This window comes from Pelodiscus sinensis, chromosome 19, assembly GCF_049634645.1.
Source record: "Pelodiscus sinensis isolate JC-2024 chromosome 19, ASM4963464v1, whole genome shotgun sequence".
Classification (NCBI taxonomy): domain Eukaryota; kingdom Metazoa; phylum Chordata; order Testudines; family Trionychidae; genus Pelodiscus; species Pelodiscus sinensis.
The window spans coordinates 1,735,167-1,744,207 of NC_134729.1; positions in this window are offsets into that span (position 1 = coordinate 1,735,167).

The window sequence follows — 9,041 nt, forward strand, 5'->3', positions numbered from 1 at the left end:
TCACGCCTGACTAGGCAGCAAACGAGCGCACACTCTTCAGAATGACTCGGGCGGTCGAGGGGTGTATCTTGTTTGAAAATCTGCTTAACAAGCAGGCCTGGTCGATAGCTTTTCCCATTTCATGGCTTGAGAGAAACGAGCGATGCGGTTAGCTGGTCCCCCAGAGATTTTTCTGCAGAATATTCCATGCCCCGGCCATGAACTGCCACTCTGCCGTGGGCGAATACATGCTTTTCCTGCTAGCATTATTAACAGGAGGAGGTCACCCAACTAAACCCTGCTTTTTGCTCCATGACATGCTATGGCTCGGCCTGCCCAGGTCTCCCCTATGAAGCTGTCCTGCGTTTTCAAAGAACAGAAACAATTCTCTTCTCTCCTGGCCCCATCTCCTCTCTCTGCCCATCCCAGGCCTCATGCGCGTGGTGTTCGGATGGGAGAATGGTTCCTGCGGGCAAATCGAGAGGGAGAGCAATTCCGAGCTAGACAGGATCTGGAAACAACCCGGGCTGGGAGCGGGCTGAGAATTTCGCCTCTGCTTCGTGTCTACCGTGAGCGTGGTGGCGAGCACCCCTGAGGAAAAAGGGAACGTCGGCACCAGTGCTGGACACAGAAAGGGGAGGACGGAGGCAGATGAACGTGCTGAGGAGCTGAGGAGAAGATCCGGCCAGGTCTGACTCTCCGCCACCTCGCGGTGCCACGCAGCCACCCGCTGCTTCCAAGCCACAATCGCTTGGTGCCGGTTTCCAAGGCAACCTACAGGGAGCCAGGCTCAGCACTGACTAAGACACAAACCTGGTGTGCTCAACAAAACCCACCAGGAAGGAACGCAGCCCCAGGTGTGGGCATCCCTCCCTATCACAGCACTGATCGGGGCCCCGCCACCTCACAGTCTTTACCACACGTACCCTGTGAGCCAGGGCAGTGCTTTTATCTCCATTGTACACATGGGGAAACTGAGGCACGGAGCGGCTAAGGGACTTGCCCAAGGTCAGTCAAGAAGCCTGTGGCAGAGCAAGGAATTCGGCTCCTGAACTGTCCTTCCTCTCTTTTGGGGCAGGGTTTCCTGAAGGCAAACCACCGTCATCTCTATTTCAAGGGACTGCCGCGAGCTCCCTCCTAGAAGCTACGGCATAGACTCCGGCCCACTTCTGGATGAACTCTGCAAAGGCAAAAAGAGGCTTTTCACCAGCCACATGCCATGTCAGGTGAACCAGAATTAGGGCTGGGTGGAAGAAGAGAAGAAATGCCAAAAGCAAACGCTTCAAACTGGGACATGTCTGAGGCCACATACCAGATAAATTCCCTCCTAGCTAGCTTAGACCTGTGGTTTTCAACCTTTTCCCCCTAACATATTTGGGATGGAGGTGCGGACCCCTTTGGAAATTTTAGACAGAGCATGTACACCACCCGCCCCTCCCCCCACACAAAGACACACACACACACACACACACATCTACAGAGCACAGACTGAAAACCACCGTTATAGGGTAATGACACCCTTTCGCAGACCCCTTCGACAAATTCTGTGGACCCTCAAACAACTGGCATTGACAGAGTCAAGAGCTATGCAAGTCTACCCAGTCGAAATGGCTTCAGGCAGTATTTCTCGACCAGTGGTACGAGTCCCCTTAGGGGTACTCGAGAGACGTCTGGGGGGTACGTTAACACAACTGAAATTTGGGGAAAACTGAATTTGTGTTTTACGTTTTACAACGTTTATTATTTTTGTACCCAAAAATGTCATTGCCCACCCGGCTACGATTAAGTTGTTTAAGCACATGTGTTGCAATGGTAGAAAAAAACTGCGTGGCTGTGTCTAGACTGGCAAGTTTTTCCGCAAATTCATCTGCTTTTGCGGAAAAACTTGCCAGTTGTCTACACTGGCCGCTTGAATTTCCGCAAAAGCACTGACGATCTCATGTAAGATTGTCAGTGCTTTTGCGGAAATACTATGCTGCTCCCATGCGGGCAAAAGTCTTTTTCGGAAAACTTTTGCGCAAAAGGGCCAGTGTAGACAGCAGAGATTTGTTTTCTGCAAAAAAGCCCCGATCGCGAAAATGGCGATCGGGGCTTTTTTTGCGGAAAAGCGCGTCTAGATTGGCCACGGACGCTTTTCCACAAAAAGTGCTTTTGCGGAAAAGCGTCCTGCCAATCTAGACGCGCTTTTCCGAAAATGCTTTTAACGGAAAACTTTTCCGTTAAAAGCATTTCCGGAAAATCATGCCAGTGTAGACGTAGCCTGTGTGTCTGAAAACTGTAGGTACTGGGGGTACTTTTTTTTTTTTTTTAAAGGGGTACTTTATAAAAAAAGGTTGAGAAACACTGCCTTGGGGTAATTCTTACGTAACGGGGCTCCCTAGGGTATTCAAGAGAGGTATGGGCATAGAGAGCAGGAGACGGCGCAGCTGGGAAAGGCAAGCCAGTGCCCCGCCCTTTCCGCCTGAAGCTCCGCCCCTTCAGCAGCTTTCCCCACCGCATGCCTGCCATGGAGCCAAGCCCCACCCAATCCTTCCTGGCCACCTGAAGCTGCCACGCCTTCCCCAGCGGACCATGGAGTGTAGGCATTTTGGGGAAGGCAATACCTTCTCTTGCCTTCATTACCCAGCACCATGGGCGTGGGGCTCTTCCTCCTGTCCGGCTCCCTTCGCCGTGGGATGTCGTAATTCATTGCCAAAGTGGGGAACTACAGGCCGGGGCAAGAGGAAGAAGGTGCAGAAGCAGACCCAGTGACGCTAGGGGAAAGAATGCAGGTGAGGGAGAAGAAAGGGACGCCTGAAGACACGGCTTGTATTCATTTCCCTGAGCAGGAGCCCTTTCCAGACCAGTCTGCGACCGTCTCTTCGTGACAGAGAAAACCCAAGTGCCAGAGGGAGCGAAGCCCTCGACGGAGCAGGAGTGGTAGCAAGCACGCAGGTCACCCAGACCAGGAAACGTTCAGCCCGACGCGTCTCCAGTACATACCCCATTTCCCTGTGGCTCGGGGGCGTGCTGCGTTGGGCTGTAGATAGCATCGCATGTTTACGCTTCCCCCAACGCCAGGCTATTGGAGCAATCTCGGTGCTTGCCCCAGGACGGCATGTGCAGCCAGCACCTTGCTGGGCCGTTTGCCTCGTTCCCGCCGGGTGGAGGAAGCAAGCGGCCCCTTCGCCGTCACTCCAGACGTCAGAAGCCGAGGGAAGCACCCATACCGCGCATTAATGTGTGATCGCAGTTAAGGGCTGGGCGCGGTGTTCCTCAAGGCTGTGCCGGTTTTCTGGGTCAGTGGCCGGCGGAGCTAGTTCCAGGACCCTAATGCGGGAACAGTCCCTGTGGGGCTATGGAGTGCATGGTAGACCCTTTAGAGGGGTCGCCGTGTGAGTCTCTAACTTTGAACATGGGGGGGGTGGGTCGTGTGGCACCTTAGAGACTAACCAAAATATAGAGGCACATGAGCTTTTGTGGGCAAAACCCACTTCCTCGGATGAACTGGAGCAGAACATAAGAGCATCAGAACGGCCAGATGGGGTCAGACCAAAGGTCCATCCACCCAGTGTCCTGTCCGCCGACAGCGGCCAATACAAGATGCCCCAGAGGGAGGGAACACAACAGGTAATCCTCATGTGATCCCCGTCACCCATTTACAGACAGAGGCTAGGGACACCCATTCCTACCCATCCTGGTTAATAGCCATTGATGGACCTAACTTCCATGAATTTAGCTAGCTCTTTTTTGAACCCTGTTAAAGTCCTGGCCTTCATCGCATCCTCTGGCGAGGAGTTCCACAGGTTGACCGCGCACTGCGTGAAGAAAAACGTCCTTTTGTTTGTTTTAAACCTGCTGCCTATTCATGTCATTGGGTGACCCCTTGTTTGTAGAAATAACAGGAATGAAGAATTTATAACAGAAAAAGAATAAGAAAAAAAGGTACCTGTTCATTGTAGCACGAAGCTCATTGAATAAAGCTGGAAGTGTCCCATACTTCGCTTCTGATGCAATTCCCCTGCATTTAATACCTCATTGACATAAAAAACCAAGCATGGCACACTTCCAGCCCTCTTAATTAGCCGCGGCACTACAATTGACAGGTACCTTTGTTTCCCCCTCTTTTTCTGTTATAAATTCTGTGTTCCTCTTATTTCCACCCCAGCTCACCTGAGGAAGTGGATTTTGCCCACAAAACCTCATAAGAACATAAGAACAGCCGTACTGGGTCAGACCAAAGGTCCATCTAGCCCAGTATCCTGTCTGCCGACAGTGGCCAGCACCAGGTGCCCCAGAGAGGGTGGACCAAAGACAATGATCAAGCGATTTGTCTCCTGCCAGCCCTCTCCAGCCTCTGACAAACAGAGGCCAAGACACCATTTTATCCCCTGGCTAATAGCCTTTTATGGACCTAACCTCCATGAATTTATCTAGCTTCTCTTTAAACTCTATTATAGTCCTAGCCTTCACAGCCTCCCCTGGCAAGGAGTTCCACAGGTTGACTACATGCTGTCATGATACCATGATATTTTTGTTAGTCTCTAAGGTGCCGCAGGATCACTCCTTGGTAGAACCTTATTATTGGCCAGGAACGGGGGTTAGGACTCCTGGGTGCTCTTTTCAGCTTCATGAGAAGATGTCTCCTAGCCCCCAGGATGTCTCAGGTCAGCTACCAACCTGGTGATCCAGTTCCAAGGTTTTCATATTACCCAGCTGGCCAGCATGAGGCAGGCAGCATGGTACAGCGGGGCAGTGTACTGAACTGGGAGGTTTGCAACCTGGTGTCAACTCCTGACATGTCCACTGACTCATGGCTTGATCTTGGGAAAGCCTGTGCCTCAATTTCCCCATCTATAAAAGGCGAGCAATGAGACCGACCTGCCATCCTAAAGTTTTATTGATGAAAGTTGCGACATCGTGTCCTTAATAACGCATGGAACACCGTGACTCGCAATGCGGGGAATGGGACCTGGAAGTCCTGGACACACAGCTTCAAGCTTAAAAGACGGTCTACTCCCTTCTCGAGTTAAATTAGGAAAGTGAGAGTCACTGCCTGCCCATAGATTCCTAAACTTTCAAGAGAGTTTGGTTTGGTTCCTACATTATCTCACCTCCCAGCTCTGAGGCCAGAAGACTGTCTAGAGCAGCGGTTCCCAAACTTTTTGGCATCACACCCTGCTTTTTGATTTTTGAAAAATCCTCACGCCCCCCCCCCCCCAAATAGCAGCAAAACTCGTTGAGCAAAAAAAAAAATGGAAAAAAGGAACTGAACAGGGCAGCAAAACCTGATTGAGGGGGCAGGGCTGGGTCACCTCATGCCCCCCCTGGAATTTCTTCACATTCCCACCCGGAGGCACGCCCCCCCCGTTTGGGAACCCATGGTCTAGATCCATTGCATCTGGAGCCATGTATTCTGCCAGCCATACGGATTCATCCACAGCACAAACACCTTGAATCATTGAATACTGGGACTGAAGGGGCCTTAAGAGTCATCAAGTCCAGTCCCCTGTCCTCACGGCAGGACCAAGCATGGTCTAGACCAGTGGTTCCCAAACTTTTCGGTATCATGCCCCCTTTTGGATTTTTGAGACACCCTCATGCCTCCCCCCCGCAAAAAAAGCAGCAAAACTTGTTGAGGGGGGAAAAAAGGAACTGACGAGGGACGAGAAACAAAAATAGCAGCAAAACTTGGGGAGAGGGGGAGATTGATGGGGGGCTGGGTTGCCTCATGCGCCTCCTGGAATTTCTTCATGCCCCTCCCCCGAGGGGCACGCCCCCCCCCCCGTTTGGGAACTCGTGGTCTAGATTGTCCCTGACAGGTGTCTATCCAACCTGCTCTCAGATAGCTCCAGCGCTGGGGGCTCCACGTCGTCCTTCGCTAGGTTCTAATGACAAATGGGCGATCGTTATCGTGGTTTCCAATCACATCGTCTTCCAGCCTCCTTCACCATTCGCTCAGTTACGTCGATTTGTGGGGAGTGGACGGAAGCCAATCCCATTCCAGGCACATCCCATTGTCCGGGCGCAAGCAGCCACTGCCCTGGCTGTAAGTTATGATGCTGCCGAAATTGGTGGTCCTACCTCGTACAGTTGACAGACAGACACACAGACCAAGTCTCGCAAATATAGAGTAGATATAATAATATATAAAGGAGCAGAGGGTGACCCACTAGAAGCTGGAGTCAGGCACCCAGTGGGCTGGGAGGGCGGCAGGGTGGGGCAGGCTCTGGGGCTGCTCCGGCTCCCATTGCCAGGGTGAGTTGGGGGGTGGGGTGACCCCCTACAGCCACCCGACTTCTGGTAATCCTCCAGCTTGCATCCCATGGGACGGGGGCAGAGCAGGGGAGGGAAGGAACACAGCCGGAGTGGGGCTTGGGGGAAGAGGGGCGGGTGGAGCAGAAGTGGGGTGGGGCGTGTCCTGTAGTGGGGCACAGGATGGGACTTTATAGGGATGAGGGAAAAAATGTACTTGATGGAATTCCCATTTTAAAAATCAATAAATTAAATGGGCACCTTTTCACAATCCCCTTCTAAAGACGTCTGAAATAATAATTAACTTCATCAGAATAATACTGTAGTTAGGAAAAACACAATCATTCCAACAAAGCATTCACATTAAACAAACCAACCAACGAACCTTCATTAAGGCCCCGAGCAATACTGGGTAGGTCTGCTCGTCTCTGTATGAACACGCCTCGAGATGGTCACCAATGGCAGGTCTAGGACCATAGTTGCTCCTTCTTCTCCAACGTCTTTCTGGTTCGACGGAAGCAGCTTCAAAGGACGAGTGTAGCCCACACATCTCAGTCCCCACCCAGAGGCCCTGCCCTATTGCAACCAGGGCCCTGAGCTTCTAGGGGGTTAGGGTATGTCTACACTTGCAGCCTAATTCGAACTAGGGCTGCAAAAGTAGGCATTCAGAATTGCAAATCAAGTCCGGGATTTAAATATCCCACGACGGATTTGCATCTTCCCATCTGGGCGCCGTTTTTTGAAATTTACAAGCCCAAAGTAACTGCTTCCTGCAATGAGGTTCCTCCTGCAATGAGGTTTAACTGGCAGTTCGAATTAGGGCTTTATTTCGAACGCCCGTTTCACTGCCGCATGTAGACGCGGGCAGTTACTTCGGGCTTGTACATTTCAAAAATGGCACTCGGCCGGGAAGATGCAAAGCAAGGGCGGGATATTTAAATCCCGGGCTTGATTTGCAATTCCGCATGCCTACATTTGCAGCCCTAGTTCGAGTTAGGCTGCAAGTGTGGACATGCCCTTATTGTTTGCCTCAGAGGCTCGCGGTCACCTCCACCAGCCTGCCTCTTATGGCTTCTAGAGGCCAGGGTTATAACTTACTGAGCCAAGCTCATCACTGGCAAAGTCAAAGGATTGGGGGAACTCTTCCCCCCTCCCGTAACCCTGGCCTTCCTTTCCAGGAACAGACTTTTCTTAGTGGCTTGGGGGGAACCGGACCTGCCCACTACTCCGGTTCCCGCCCAGGGACCCTAGGCAGCGGCCACTAACAGAGTTTTTCCTCGAGCCCCAAGACAGCAGCCCACGTGCCCAAAGTACCTTCTCCCTGGGACCTAGCGAATCTTTCCTGCTTCAGCACAAACACTCCATCCTTTTCGCAGTCCCTGGCTCTCCAGCAAGGCGCTTCCTCCTCTCAGTCCTTCCCTCTTCTCCTTCCCCCTCGCCTGGGGGAAACCTTTCCAGGAAACTCCACAGGCCTCAACCAGCTGCAGGTGCCTGATCAGCCTGCTGCTCCACTAACCTCAGGTGCCTGCCTGCCTTGATTACATGGCCACAGTCTCTGGCAGTTTATTCACGGAACTAGAAAGCCGTTCACCCAGCTCCCAGCATGTCTGCCCTCCACTCCACTATTGGCGCCAGCTCCCCTGGCTCCATCACACGAACTTGAGCTATTGCACCCCACCGTCAGTGCACCACAAGCCTGACCCGCAGTCCTCAGGGCTGTGTGCTCCCACACACGGAACACAGGGCTCCCCCACACGCGTGCTCCCACACACGGAACCGAGCCAGTGTGATCCTGACCCATGCGTCTCCCCCACGCAAACCCGCTGCTCCACTCCTGGCCTCCCACCGGCACAGCTGTGCCCAGGCATGAGGAGAGATTAAAAAGACCGGGACTGTTCAGCGTCGAAAAGCAGAGACTAAGGGGGTCTGTAAGATCATGACAGCTATGGAGAAAGCGAATAAGGAAAAGTGATTTGCTTGTTCCCATAAGAACTAGGGCTCACCCAATGAAATGAATAGGCAGCTTAAAACAAACCAAAGTTTTTCTTCATGTAGCACACCGTCAACCTGTGGAACTCCTCGCCAGAGGATGTGGTGAAGAGCAACTTTAACAAGGTGCAAAAAAGTGTGAGATAGATTCATGGAGGATAGGTCCATCGATGGCTGTTTGTCAGAGGCTGGGAATGGGTGACAGGGGAGGGATCACATGAGGATTCCCGGTTCTGTTCCCTCCCTCTGGGGCACCTGGCATTGGCCACGGTGGGCAGACAGGACGCTGGGCTGGAGGGACCTTTGGTCTGACCCCGTCTGGCTGGTCTGAAGTGTTTATCTAGACGTGGTTCTGAACAGGATGGCCCAGCGTGAAAGCGAAACATCTGCAGACTCTGGAGTTTGGAGCCAGGTCTGATCCTCCCTCCATCTCGCTGTGTCGCTCTCCATCCCGACGCAGACCCAGCCACCTCACTACGTGTCTTTCCTTTCCCTCCCGTCGCCCATTCCCAGCCTGGGACAAACAGAGGCCAGGGACACCACACCTCTCCTGCCCAGCCTGGCTCGTCTCGTCCCCCCAAATGCTGCCACGTCCGTTTTCTCCCCTCCCTGCGGAAAAGGCCGGTGGGGGCGAAGAGGAGAGAGGAACGGCACCGGGGGAGGGTGGGGCCGAGGGCAACGCTGCCCAGCGAGTGCAGGAGCGCCTGAAATTGGCAAATGCCACGGTCGCGGGTGAACAGTCGGGGCAGGGTCTGAAGCCAGCCGCGGCTGGAACTGGAGGGAGCAATGGATCAGGTTTCCAAAGCCCCTGCCCCTCCTCCGTCTGCAGATGTTCTGCC